General features: G+C 40.9%; 1 long non-coding RNA gene across 1 annotated transcript in view; it reads right to left on the bottom strand.

Annotated features, from left to right (window-relative positions):
- The window catches only part of LOC145512206 (uncharacterized), a 79,297-nt gene extending 65,984 nt beyond the window's left edge, over window positions 1-13,313 (bottom strand). The window contains exon 1 of the long non-coding RNA XR_014058392.1: window positions 13,219-13,313. This is a non-coding gene — a long non-coding RNA (uncharacterized LOC145512206). The remainder of the gene's footprint in view (window positions 1-13,218) is intronic.
- Between the last annotated feature and the right edge of the window lie 265 nt (window positions 13,314-13,578).

Raw genomic sequence — 13,578 nt, forward strand, 5'->3', positions numbered from 1 at the left:
TTAATTTCATGGTTGCAGTCACTGTCCACAGTAATTTTGGAGCCCAAGAAAATAAAATCTGTCACTATAAACTATACTTGTCCAAAATATATAATTTGTTAAGTTGTGAGATGAGTCTGCATTCATGAAGCCATGGATCTATACAATCACCAAAATCTTTTCTGACCTCTTGTAATCACATCCACCTAGCCCACTCCACTCCTCTGCGTCCCAAGCAGTCACATGACATTCTGTCACTATGGATAAGTTTGCGTTTCCTAGAATTGATATAAGTGAATATATAACATGTATTCTTTTTTGTCTTGCTTCCTTAACTCAGCATATGTTTTGAGATTTATTCAAATTCTCAAAAATAAAAATATTTTTGTTTTTATCGTTGTTGTTTTTAATGGCTGAGCAGTATCCCATTGAATGGATATATAATTGATTTATCAGAATACTTATTGATGAACATTTTAGTTATTTCCATGTTTTTTTTTACCTATTATAAATAAAGCTATTATGAATATTTATGAAAAAGAGTTTGTATGGATATAAGGATCTAATTGTCTTGGATAAATACCTAGAACTAGTATGATGAAATCATATGGTGGGTGGACATTTACCTTTTTAAGAAACTGCAAACTGTTTTCCAAAGTGGTTGTACCGTTTCACATAATCAGTGACAGCATGTGAAAGTTTCAGTTGATCAACATTCTAACCAACACTTGGAGTCTTTGATTTTTTAAATATTAACCATTCTAGTTGGTGTAATATCATACCCACTGCATAGTAATGCCATGCTGTGGTTATAATTTGCATTTCCCTAATAACTAATGACGTTAACTATCATTTTGTGTGTTAGTTGCCATCAGTATACTTTTTTAAGTTAAAAATCTGCTCAAATCTCTTGGTGGTGATGATGGTTTAAGAGCTAAGTCAAGTCTGACTCTTGCAACCCCAGAGGACTGCCAGGCTCCTCTGTCCATGGGGTTTCCCAGGCAAGAATATTGGAGTGGGTTGCCATTTCCTTCACTAGGGGATCTTCCTGACCCAAGGATCAAACCGATGTCTCTGGTATTGGCAGACTGATTCTAGTTTTGTTTTCACTTAATTTCTGTATTGATATTTATTTCCTTTTTCATTTACTTATTTTCTGATCTTTATTTATTGCCTTTATTTTTCTTGCTTTGAATTTAGTTTGCTCTTTTTTTCCCTAGTTTCCTATGGTAGAAATTGAGGTCATTGATTTTAGACCTTTTTTCTCTTCTAATCTAGAAATCTGTTGTTGTTTATTTCTTTTTACAATTGTGAAAGCCAAAGTGAAGGATATTGCTAATGGAAAGGAAGATAGATGAGAGAGAGAGAGGTTTGTGACTATAATATTTAAGCACCTGAATCCAGCTATACCTGAAGCCACATTACCCTGACTTTTTAAAGTGCATAAGTCATTATATTATTTAAGCTGGTTTACATTAGATAGCTCTCAATTAAAACTGAATTCTGTCTCAAACAAAAGTCTGAGATCATGCTTTGGGAAACCAAGTTTCATTTGGTGAGAGCATGACCTAAGTATTACAAGAGGTACTTGCCATTTGTATTGCTAATCTTTATAATTAGCCTGTAAAACTGCTATTATTCACTTCATTTTATGGAAGAAGACACTCAGAGCCAGAGACTAAAATGACTTGCCAAGACTACAGAGTGAGAGAGTATGAACCTAGATCGGTTCAACCATAAACTCCTTTCCACAGCCCTTCACTGCTTTGAAAAAAGTTGACAAAAAGTCACTTAATTCCATCCCATCAGTCCTGGAAGAGTCAATTATGTCAACACAGCTTCATTAATATATGTATAAATTTGGGAAAAGTCAAGAATGCCTTTCTTTCTTTTTAGTTGGAGGATAATTGCTTTACAATGTTGTGTTAGATTCTACTGTACAACTATGTCAATTAGCTATACGTATACATATATGTATATACATATACATATAGGTTAAGAAGCAACAGTTAGAACTGGACACGGAACAACAGACTGGTTCCAAATCAGGAAAGGAGTACGTCAAGGCTGTATATGTCACCCTGCTTATTTTATTTATATGCAGAGTACATAATGAGAAATACTTGGCTGGATGAAGCACAAGCTGGAATCAAGATTATTGGGAGAAATATCAATAACCTCAGATATGCAGATGACACCACCCTTATGGCAGAAAGTGAAGAACTATAGAGCCTCTTGATGAAAGTGAAAGAGGAGAGTGAAAAAGTTGGCTTAAAAATCAATATTCAGAAAACGAAGATCATGGCATCTGGTCCCATCACTTCATGGCAAATAGATGGGGAAACAATGGCAACAGTGACAAGCTTTATTTTCTTGGGCTCCAAAATCACTGCAGATGGTGACTGAAGCCATGAAATTAAAAGATGCTTGCTCCTTGGAAGAAAAGCTATGACCAACCTAGACAGCATATTAAAAAGCAAAGACATTGCCTTGCCAACAAAGGTCTGTCTAGTCCAAGCTATGGTTTTTCCACTAGTCATGTATGGATGTGAGAGTTGGACTATAAAGAAAGTTAAGCACTGAAGAATTGATGCTTTTGAACTATGGTGTTGGAGAAGACTCTTGAGAGTCCCTTGGACAGCAAGGAGATCAAACCAGTCCATCCTAAAGGAAATCAGTCCTGAATATTCATTGGAAGGTCTGATGCTGAAGCTCAAACTCCAATACTTTGGCCACCTGATGAGAAGAACTGACTCATTTGAAAAGACCATGATACTGACAAAGATTGAAGGGCAGGAGGAGAAGGAGACTACAGAGGATGAGATGGTTGGATGGCATCACCGACTCGATGGACATGAGTTTGAGCAAGTTCTGGGAGTTGATGATGGACAAGGAAGCCTGGTATGCTGCTGTCCATGGGATGGCAAAGAGTCAGACATGACTGAGCAGCTGAACTGATACATATATCCCCTCCCTCTTGGACCTCCCTCCCACCCACCACTCATCCACCTCTGTAGGTCATAACAGGGCACCGAGCTGAGCTCCCTGTTGTTATACAGCAGCTTTCATACTCTAAGTTTTTATTTATGAGACTGCTGTCCATCAGTTTATCATGCCCTGAACCCACCACGTTCCCAACCTACTTCTCTATCCAGTAAGGAGAGCCACAGGACACAAGTCCCTCTCCCTGCTGCCCCAGCCTATCTCGACATAATTTGGCAGCCTCTTTCCTCACCAGGTGAGCAGATATGCCTGTCGTCCCACTTTGGAACCCATCCTCAGCCTGTTAAATAGCGATGGATTACTGACATCCTCTTGACATTGTTTTCAGAGCTGTGAGCTCAGTGAAATGAAAGGAGAAAGCCTCCACCCTCTGGGATATCTTAGCCCTGATAAGACAGGAGGGACATGTATATGAAGGCACTAATCCTGCCCACCTGTATGAGAGGCTGTGCTGTGCTCAGTCACTCAGTCGTGTTCGACTCTTTGTGACTCCATAGACTGTAACCAGTCAGGCTCCTCGTCCATGAGGATTCTCCAGGCAAGAAGACTGGAGTGGGTTGCCGTGCCCTCTTCCAGGAGATCTTCCCAACCCAGGGATAGAGCCCAGGTCTCTCACATTGCAAGCAGATTATTTTCCCTCTGAGCCATGAGGGAAGCCCAAGAATACTGGAGTGGGTACCCTATTCCTTCTCCAGGGGATCTTCCCAACCCAGGAATCAAATCGGGGTCTCCTGAATTGCAGGCTGATTCTTTTTACCAGCTGAACTACCAGAGAAGCTGGTCAGAGAAGCCCTTGGGAGATGGTATTGTATGACTACATTTCCCAAGAAAGATTACCTTAATTTGCCTTTTAAAAAATGTCTGGTTTTCAAAAGGAGTGTTCTCTGTCTTTTCTTCCACTGTTTATCCATATTCTATTTTCAAGATCCATCTCAGGGTTCAGCTTTTCCAAATATATTGAATGATTAAAAACATACTCTGTGGCAGCTGAGCTTTGGATTCAACTCTCAATTCCACTGTGACCGGAGGTGTGATATTGGGCAAGTTCCTTTAACCCTCTGTATCTTCTTTTTCTTCTCTCCAAAACAGGAATAATATATACCACACAGGGCCCCTATCCCTTTGGGCCATGTTATTGACCAGTGAATGTAAGCTACTTCTAGATCTGGTATGTAAAAACCTCCCACACAATCTTTTGCAGTCTCTTCTTCTGTTCGCTGGTCAAATGGGCAACATCCTAAAACTGTAGAGCAGGATGGAGGTCACAGATGCAAGAAGATTTGGTCCCTGAATGACTGACCGCATGGAACAGAGCATCCTTTCAAATTCCACTTCAAACTGGATTTTACTTGAGCAAGAAAAGTATTTCTATTTTGTTAAGCTTCTGAGGTGCTGTTTTTCTCTCTGTGATGGCAAATAGTACTGTCATAACTTATATAAGGGGTGATAGGAAGGGGAAGAGAGAATGCCTGCAGGCGAGGTAGCTAACGCCTACTACAATGACCTCCAAATAGCTCTGAGGCTCATAGCTATGTAGTCATGCGGCACTGCTATCCAGATTCCTGACTGTGTCATCGCTGGTTTTTATGCATTACAAAATACAGAACAATTCAACTCAGAGCCTGTGTGGTTTATATAATATGCCTAACACAGCACTATGCCCATGTGACTTATAGCACTGGCATGCAAAGAATCCAGGACCTGGGATTGATTTTTCCAATGCCTGGATGTCATATTCTTATCAATATGATTTTCAGCTATATTCTAAAAAATCCATTGCATAAGAAATGGCTCTAGAAATGTCAGTGTTGGCCCACAGTTAAGACTTGCAGGTGATGCAGCCTGTTGCTCAAGACCCATCGGGTCAGCAGCCTCTCTTTTTAGAGCAAACACATAGAAGGCGTCTCCATTTCCACAGTCTCAAGAACTGGGTTTGAACTACTTTGAGGGAAGAGGGGAGTGTGGAAGGAAGGGTTAATTGTATAAAAAATTAGGTGTAGCTTGAGTTAGACTGTTTAACTAAATAGGTGGGTAGAGTGTAGTTTCCAGGTAGATGGAGTCAACAGGAGGTGGCAACAGGTCTGTTGATGTGATGTCGGAAAAACGACAGCAGAAGAGAAAAACTGGATTTTACGTTACAAGAAGCTTACAAATCACGTACACTTAACCAACCTATCAGATAACTGATGCTGTTCATCCCTTCCAAAAAAGACTGACCTACATGCCCACAGGATCCTGAACAAACAGACCCTGTAGGCTCAGTCCCTTCACCCCTAGCATTTTGCTGCCCACCAGCTGAGCTTTAAGTTTAACACAAATTATTGTGTAAGCATCCCAGATTGTTTATGTCAGTTGCATTTGTTATGATGAGGCCATTTATAGATAAGCTGATGAAACGAACATTTAAAAATGAAATAAAATCAAAAAAAATGTGTAGACGAAACTCCTAGAAGTGAGAAGTATGGGAGTAGGGGAGCTGGTGTTTGGCCAGAGGGCAGTATCAAGAGATAATAGAATGATGAAGGGTAAAAATCTTGGGAAATTTATAATCATTTGGAAAGAAGTGTGTAGGGTTAGGTGTTTCAAGGTGAAGTAGCAGAAGTGCTGATTGAGGATAAACGTCTAAAACCAATATGTATGAACTGGTCCTACAGATGGTGATTGTAACTCTCTTTCTTCTTTGTACAGCCCAGCTCTTAGTAAGTACAGTAATGACATGGGTAATGATGATAAGGAGGATGGGGAGGTATCACCTATTCAGGGCAGCCTTTCCTAATTATGCCCTGTTGTTAGGTTTTGTCTCTTCTAGGACAAATTGCATATTTTTCACAGAACAAACTTGATATTGCCCATTTTCTGTTTATACAGAATATGGAAGATTGGAATGGTGCCTTTCCTATCCCCGTTTCTCCAGTACCTCTCACCCTCCCTGGTACCTAGTGTTCAACCATAATTTACTGAGTTGAATGCAAGGAGAATGAATTCTTAAATATGTAAGAAGAGGAGGTTACTCTTTATCAGCCTTCATCAGCTCTTCAACAATGTCCAGTTTTGATAACATTAGCACACCACCTCTTGGACTTCTTGAGATCCTGGTGTGTCCCTCAAACAGAAATGCCCCACTTGGCAAAGAAAATGTAGAACTTTCTCCATCAGCCAAGAGGATTTTCAAGGTTTCCTTGTGTGTTTTGTTCTAGGAAAAGAAAAATGCTCTCCTACCCCTGCTATGCAATTACAATAGATATTCTTTCAAACACCCACCTCCCAATTTCTGATCTGCACCCAATTCCCAGACAGGGGGTGGTATCTTCCCCTCCCTCTGATTTTGAGAGTTTCTGCTCTGGTTCATCCCTAAACCCTTTCACAACTCAAAATTCTGTGAGCCAGTAGGTTGCCAACATTTGGTCAGGAGATGGATGGGAGACGAGAAGGGTTTAAAAAATATATTGAGCCGCTTTGTTCTCAAGCTGGCATTGGTGCCATTGTGTATCTGGAGAGGTTTTGTGGCCATATTTTGATTATTTGCTAGTTTTGGCAACTGTTTCAATGTTAGGTCTCATATTGTTTCTATCATTTTTTACAGTTTCTTGTTTAACTGTTTGCTGGCAGAACATTTTAGGTACACATTAAGATCTGCTGCTGCTGCTAAGTCGCTTCAGTTGTGTCCGACTCTGTGCGACCCCATAGACGGCAGCCCACCAGGCTCCACTGTCTCTGGGATTCTCCAGGCAAGAATACTGGAGTGGGTTGCCATTTCCTTCTCCAATGCATGAAAGGGAAAAGTGAAAGTGAAGTCGCTCAGTCGTGTCCGACTCTTCGAGACCCCATGGACTGCCGCCTACCAGGCTCCTCCGTCCATGGGATTTTCCAGGCAAGAGTACTGGAGTGGGGTGCCATTGCCTTCTCCACACATTAAGATCAGAGGTGATTTAAAACAGAAATGGCAATTGAGCCTCCTTTTGACTTCTGGCTCGCCTGGCAGGACCTGACTCCAGGTTGCTGGACCACGTTCAACCTCTGCTAAGTGTTAGTGGATTGGAGTGGGCTGTGCATGGTCAGCATGATCTCATAACAGGACAAAAGACTTTGCTGCACCAAAAGAAGAGAGAGAATTAAAATCACTACAAGTAGGACCAGTGAATGCACATTGGATTTATAAATTTATTCTTGAGGTGGGCTGAGAAAGGATGAATCAGGTTGGGATTAACACATGCACACTACTACATATAAAATAACCAACAAGGACCTACAGGGAACTCTACTCAATAATGAGTGTGAATATCATACTCAATATGATAACCTACATGAGAAAAGAATCTGAAAAAGAATATATATCTACATATATATATAGATATGTTGTTGTTCAGTCACTCAGTTGTGTCCAACTCTTTGCGACCCCATGGACTGTAGCAGGCCATGCTTCCTTGTCCTTCACTATCTCCCAGAGTTTGCTCAAATTCATCTCCACTTTGCTGTACACTGGAAACCAACTGTTGTAAATCAAATATACTCCAATAATTTAAATAAATTTATTCTCCTTCAACATTTTTGATACTTCTCATTGAAGACCTCACTCTACACATGTCTCTCCAGATTATTACAAATTTCCCAAGTTATTGTCATTGTTTTGTTTTGTTTTCACCATTCAGCATCTGGTTGTCTGTTGCTCCTGTCCTCTAGCCAAAGACCATCTCCTCTGCTCCCACGTTCCCCAGTCACCAGGAGTTTAGCCTATGCATTTTTATACTTTATCCTTAGGAACTCTGGAGGAAACTCTTCCTTTCATCTCCCTCTCCTCCCCAAACCCAGTTTTTTGAGACTGTGCAAATGGATGAAGGCTCCCCTGCATTTGCCCTGAAAAGAGGTGCCACTGACTTGACAGTGTCTTGAGTCACAGGCTGTGTTATCTCTCAGGTCTTAACTAGCTCCTAGTGATCACTCTCCGCTAAGATTGTGGAATCCACTCACCTGGAGGGAGGGCTAAGACTAGTGCTCACTTTTAAAGAGAAGAATACCAATAGAGCAAAATGATTGGATGTCAGGTCCAAGATTAGGTTACAAAGGGATTCACTTCTCTCCCCTTCTCTCTCTCTCTCTGAAGGAAGCAAGATACCATGTCATGAGTAGCTATCTGGAGACACACAAGTCCCAAGGTCAACCAACAGCCAGTGAGGACCCAGAGTCTGCCACTGCGGGATCTTCCTCACATCCACTTTTGAGATGACAGCAGTCCTGGCTGATTCCTTCATTTTGGCCTTGCCAGAGGCCCTGAGTCAGTGGCATCTAGCTAAACTGCATCCAGATTCTTGCTTGCTCTATGCACACAAATTTGTAACATTATTGTTGTTTGAGGCCAGTACATTTTGGTCATTTGTTACCCAGTGACAGATAACTGGGCTTCCCCGATAGCTCAAGCAGTAAAAAATCCACCTGCCAATGCAGGAGACACAGGAGACATGGGTTCGATCCCTGGGTTGGGAAGATCTCCTGGAGGAGGAAATGGCAACCCATTCCAGTATTCTTGCCTAGGAAATGCCATAGACAGAGGAGACTGGTGGGCTAGAGTCCATGGGGTTGCAAAGAGTTGGACATGACTGAGCACGCATGCATGCACAAGAGATAACTAATACAGACTCTTAACAATCATGGCAGGGGAAAAAACTGACAATGGGAACATGTATGAATCTCTCTCAAGCTTGTAAACTTTAGGATCAGTTTGACAATTTGGGATCCTATAAAATTCTCAAATCCTTATCTTCAGAAGGGAAGAGTGAGGGTCCATGTGTCCTCTGTCTTTGGGCTCCATGCACCCAAAGTAGTCTCTTTGCAGTGGTGTAGCCCACAGGCTCATCTCAGAAGAAGGTCAAGTGACAGCACTGCATAGGGATGGGACCACATCTGGGTTTTTCCTTTATATTTCTCATTTTATTGCTGGAAATGTTTTCTTTTTCACATTAAAAGATTCTTAATCCCCCTTCACCAACTATGTGTTTCAACCTTCCCCTTAAAATTCTCCCCCAGAGATTATCACCCCTTTTCTTTAGCAAAGTTTTCCTCCCCCAGGTGGTCCACTCCAGGGACAAGGAAATGTCAGGATTCCTTGCAATTCCAGGGGTCTTTCTCCATTCACAGCTTCCCAGGGGGGACTGTCTCGAGCAAAAGTGAAGTGGCAAAAGGCATCATCAAAAATAGTTGACCTTCGGGGCTTCCTTGGTGATCCAGTGGTTAAAAATACGCCTTCCAATTTAGGGGAATTAGAATCCCATATGCCAGGGGGCAATGCAGCCCGTGCACCACAACCACTAGGCCCATATGCTTGGGAGCCCAATCACCACATCTAGAAAGAAGCCCATGCACCCCAAGGAAGACCCCGTGTGCTGCAACCAAGACACTACACGGCCAAAAACAAATAAATAAATATTCTTAAAGTAATAATATTTGACGGTACTTGAACCTGGGCTGAACTAAGGGCTAACTTTAAATCTGGCCTGGAAAAAGAACTGGATAGACAAATAATATACATGAGTAGATTCTCTGTTACTTATAGCCTTAGGGAAATAATTCTGGAATTGATCATGATTAACACAGAACTGGCTTTCACACCGGTCCCCGAAACAGCACCCAGCACATAGCACTCAACATTCAACATCCAGCCCTCAGCTTGGTACATATCAAGGACTAAACTAGTATTTGTTGAAGAAATAAAAGACTGGAACTTATATGGATTGCCCCTTCTTCAAGGAATCAGAACATGAAAACCCAAGTAACACAAAAGTGCTCCTGAAGAATAGTACAAACCTCTTTGATTCTGAAATGGCATAAAAAGTCATAGATAGTTTAAAGAAATGTTCAGAAGTAGAATTAAGGAAAAAATTCTGGTGATAAAATATTTGCTATCAATATGTATTGTAGTTGATGGTTATTAATATTTATTTACTAAGCAAAAACTCTTTAAAGTAACTTAAACGCATTGACTTTTTTGTGTGTCAAAATACGTTGTTTAAAAGGATGGAAATAACTTTTATTGAGCCCTACTATGTCATTAGCTTGTTGATTTCCTTCCTAGCACTGATTACTGTTAGAAATTGCTTTGTTTATTTAATTGTTCATTTCTATACCCCCCATCACACATACACACACACCATATTGAATGTAAACCCCATAAGGGTAGCAATGTGATCAGTTCTATTTATCACTTTTCTCCAGACTTGTCAAATGACAGACATGCAAACAAATATGTACATATATTTAAACTTGTAAGCACTTATTGAATGAATGAATAGCTCATTGACTGCAAATTGATTAAAGCATGTTTTCACTTAATGCAAAGAATTTAAAGGCCAGGTCTTCCAAGTGAAAACTTTTAGAATACACTCCACCATTCCTCAAGCCTTTTTTTTTTTTTAAGAACAAAATACTTCATTCTCTGTGGGGTCCCAGTTTTGAGGGACTTCACTCCCCCCGTAACACAGGGACTATGCCTTCGTGGTAAGGCCCCGTATTCAGCCTAAGGCTGGCTGGCTGGTTTCAAGGGGAAGGGTTGGGGTGGGGAGGATGCAGGGCCCATTCAGTCCCTGTGAGTGGGGCCCCCAGCACGTGCTTTTCTAGAGACTTCATAGCTCCTGGACATTAAACCCTGTGCCAGTTAATAAATGAGATCTGACACGACTTTAACCTGAAATGGCATTTCCCTCTAAGGCTCCTCTCAATCTTAACCAGAGCCACAGATAACAGGAGGAAAAATACAAGGAAATATTGTGAAACTGGGGAGACCATCCTTGTTAACAGCTCAGCGGGGAAAAAAATAATTTTTTGGCATTCATCTCAAATTACCTAAGACTTCAGATTTAAGCTCAATTTGCTGCAAGAATTGTATCCAAATCTGGGATGACTCCATTCCTTTTATTTGGGTTCAATTTTTCTCCTTCTGGTTTTTATTTTTAGCAGAGTTTCAATTATTTTAAGATGATAATAGTCATCAGACTTTTTAGGGAATTTAGGGAGAACGAGGCCAACAGTTCTCTTTTTCAAAGTCTTCAAGAACCCAAACTTTCACAGTCCCACATTCTGCTCCCAAGACATTAACTCTAATTAAGCTAATCAAACCCATGCACAATCGTAAGAATAAAAAGTACTAAAGAACAAGACGACTCTATGAGAAACAGATATTATACAATGAAAATAAAATGAATTCTCCAGACTTTTTAAACTACTGTTCCATTAAGTACACTTATTTTTTGAATGAGCTTTGATCTTTTTTTAATTTTTTTCATTTCATAGACCAAGATGCTGTCCTTCAAGGAATGAATTGCTTCCTTTAGGTTGACCTCATTCGTATTCCATAGCAAGAGCCAATCCGATTAAAACTGCAATTGAGCATAATCCAATTACAATTTGTATTCCAAACTGTAACATGATCCTCTAAATTTGAGAACCAAATGGACTCCCAAGTTGGTGAGAAACACGGAGATTCTCATTTGTGTGGAATCAGAAAAGATTGCATATAGGCTGGTTTGATGGCTTCCCAGGTGGCGCTATTAGTAAAGAACTCGCCTGCCTATGCAGGAAACATAATGAGATGTGGGTTCAATCCCTGAGTCAGGAAGATCCCCTGGAGTAAGGCATGACAATCCACTCCAATATTCTTGCCTGGAGAATCTCATGGAAAGAGGAGCCTGGCAGGCTGCAGTCCATACAGTTGCAAATATTCAGACAAGACTGAAGCCACTTAGCATACACACGCAGACTGATTTGGAGGAACTTGGTTCTGAGAGTTAGAAAAGTGGAAAGATGAGCCCACAGCATCCTCATACCAACAATCTCAGCCTAAGGGACCAGATGTCCTCAAGAACTAGACAGATAAGTCCTGGCCTTGGACCATCCCCCAAATGCCCCTTTAATCTGTTTACATTTATTTCCCATCTTTTACAAACCCCACCCCTCTGAGCTTCAGTGTTTTATGTTTTGACTTTCATGGGAGCTTCATGACTTTTCCACTCACCTATTCTTTTTGCTCCCTCACCACTGGTCATGTCTTTTTGGCCTCTCTCAAGGCCAGTTTTAAACTGAACTCCCTCTTCCCACATGGATGCCCGTTTTCCTACTGGGGAAAGATTGATACTCAGCTTGGTCATGGGTTCCTACAACTGGTTCTTCTTGAGCTGCTCATTGGTTCTCAAGAAAACAGATCATTTTATTTACTTGGCTTACCATCTAGGAATGCTGTACAGGTAAACTAAAGTGTTTTGTAAAGTAAAACCTATAAAGGTCCTTATGGAAGAACGACTAATACCACAGTGTATTACTCTGGAAGAACTCCAAGGAGAGGTAGTGATGAGGAATCTAAGTGGATAGCACTCCTTGGAACTGTGCAGTGTACAACTCTGTGTGGTGGTCCTGAAGTCGACAAATGTGTTGTTCTTAATAGACATGTTCATGTGAATAAGCCATAAGGACTGAATGAAGAATAAGAACAGAAGAAAGCAAAAATAAAGAAAAAAAAGACAGGAAAGTGACAGAGAAAGGGGACTGGTGATGTGGAATGATGTTCATAAACGTGTGTGTGTGTATATATCCACAGAAAAAGATCTAGAAGGATACCCACAAGCTCTTAATGTGTGCTACATCTGGATTGTGGAATGGGATATTATTTTGATTTTTAATAACAACTTTTATAGTTTTCAAAAACCAATAAAAAAAAGAAGCAAACGATGTGAGAAAAGTACACTAAATCCTGGTTAGAGAAAGGGTAATATAGAGAGAAGACATACACAACCATATACTTTTGCATCATATTTTTGACACTCATCATCCATTATCATTCCCACTTATATATGCAAGAGACAAGGGTTAGTGACAAGGGTGAGACACCAGGGAGAATCAGTAAGATCAAGTTTGGGGGATACTGCCCATTAATACTGTCAGGTTAGATCGTCTTGCTTCTTCTGGCTTTGGGGATTCATGATGAAGTGATGGCTGAAGCCAGGCAGTGAGTAGCCTCACAAGGGGAGTCAATAGAGATGAAAGAGAAGATTGTGGTGGTTAGATGCTCATAAATTCTCTCTTTGGGGTACACGAGGAACATAAAATTTGGTATGAGACTGAAAGTCACCCAAGAAGAAGGAAAAGCATTGTTAGAACTGTGCCATGGATATCAAAGTACTCAAGAAAAGTTGGTATTATTACAAAGGGCTATTAGGGGTGTAAGTAAGAGAAATGTAAGTCAAACTGGCTTACCTCAAATTTGTTCCAACAACTGAAATGTCTAGGAATGTCTTAACTCCTCTTTATCCAGCACGTCTTGCCGGCACAACATCTGGCCACCATTCAATACTTTGGTTGTACCCACATCCCCATTATATATACATGTGCTGTGCTGAGTCACTCAGTCGTGTCTGACTCTTTGTGACCTCATAGACTGTACCCCTCCAGGCTCCTCTGTCCATGGGGATTCTCCAAGCAAGAATACTGGAGTAGGTTGCTAAACACTCCTCCAGGGGATCTTCCAACCCAGGGATCAAACCCAGGTCTCCCACAATGCAGGCGGATTCTTTATCATCTGAGCCACCAGGGAAGCCCATATATATACATATATAT

This window comes from Giraffa tippelskirchi, chromosome 7, assembly GCF_054371585.1.
Source record: "Giraffa tippelskirchi isolate mGirTip1 chromosome 7, T2T-mGirTip1v1.2.pri, whole genome shotgun sequence".
In the NCBI taxonomy this organism is placed as follows: Eukaryota; Metazoa; Chordata; class Mammalia; order Artiodactyla; family Giraffidae; genus Giraffa; species Giraffa tippelskirchi.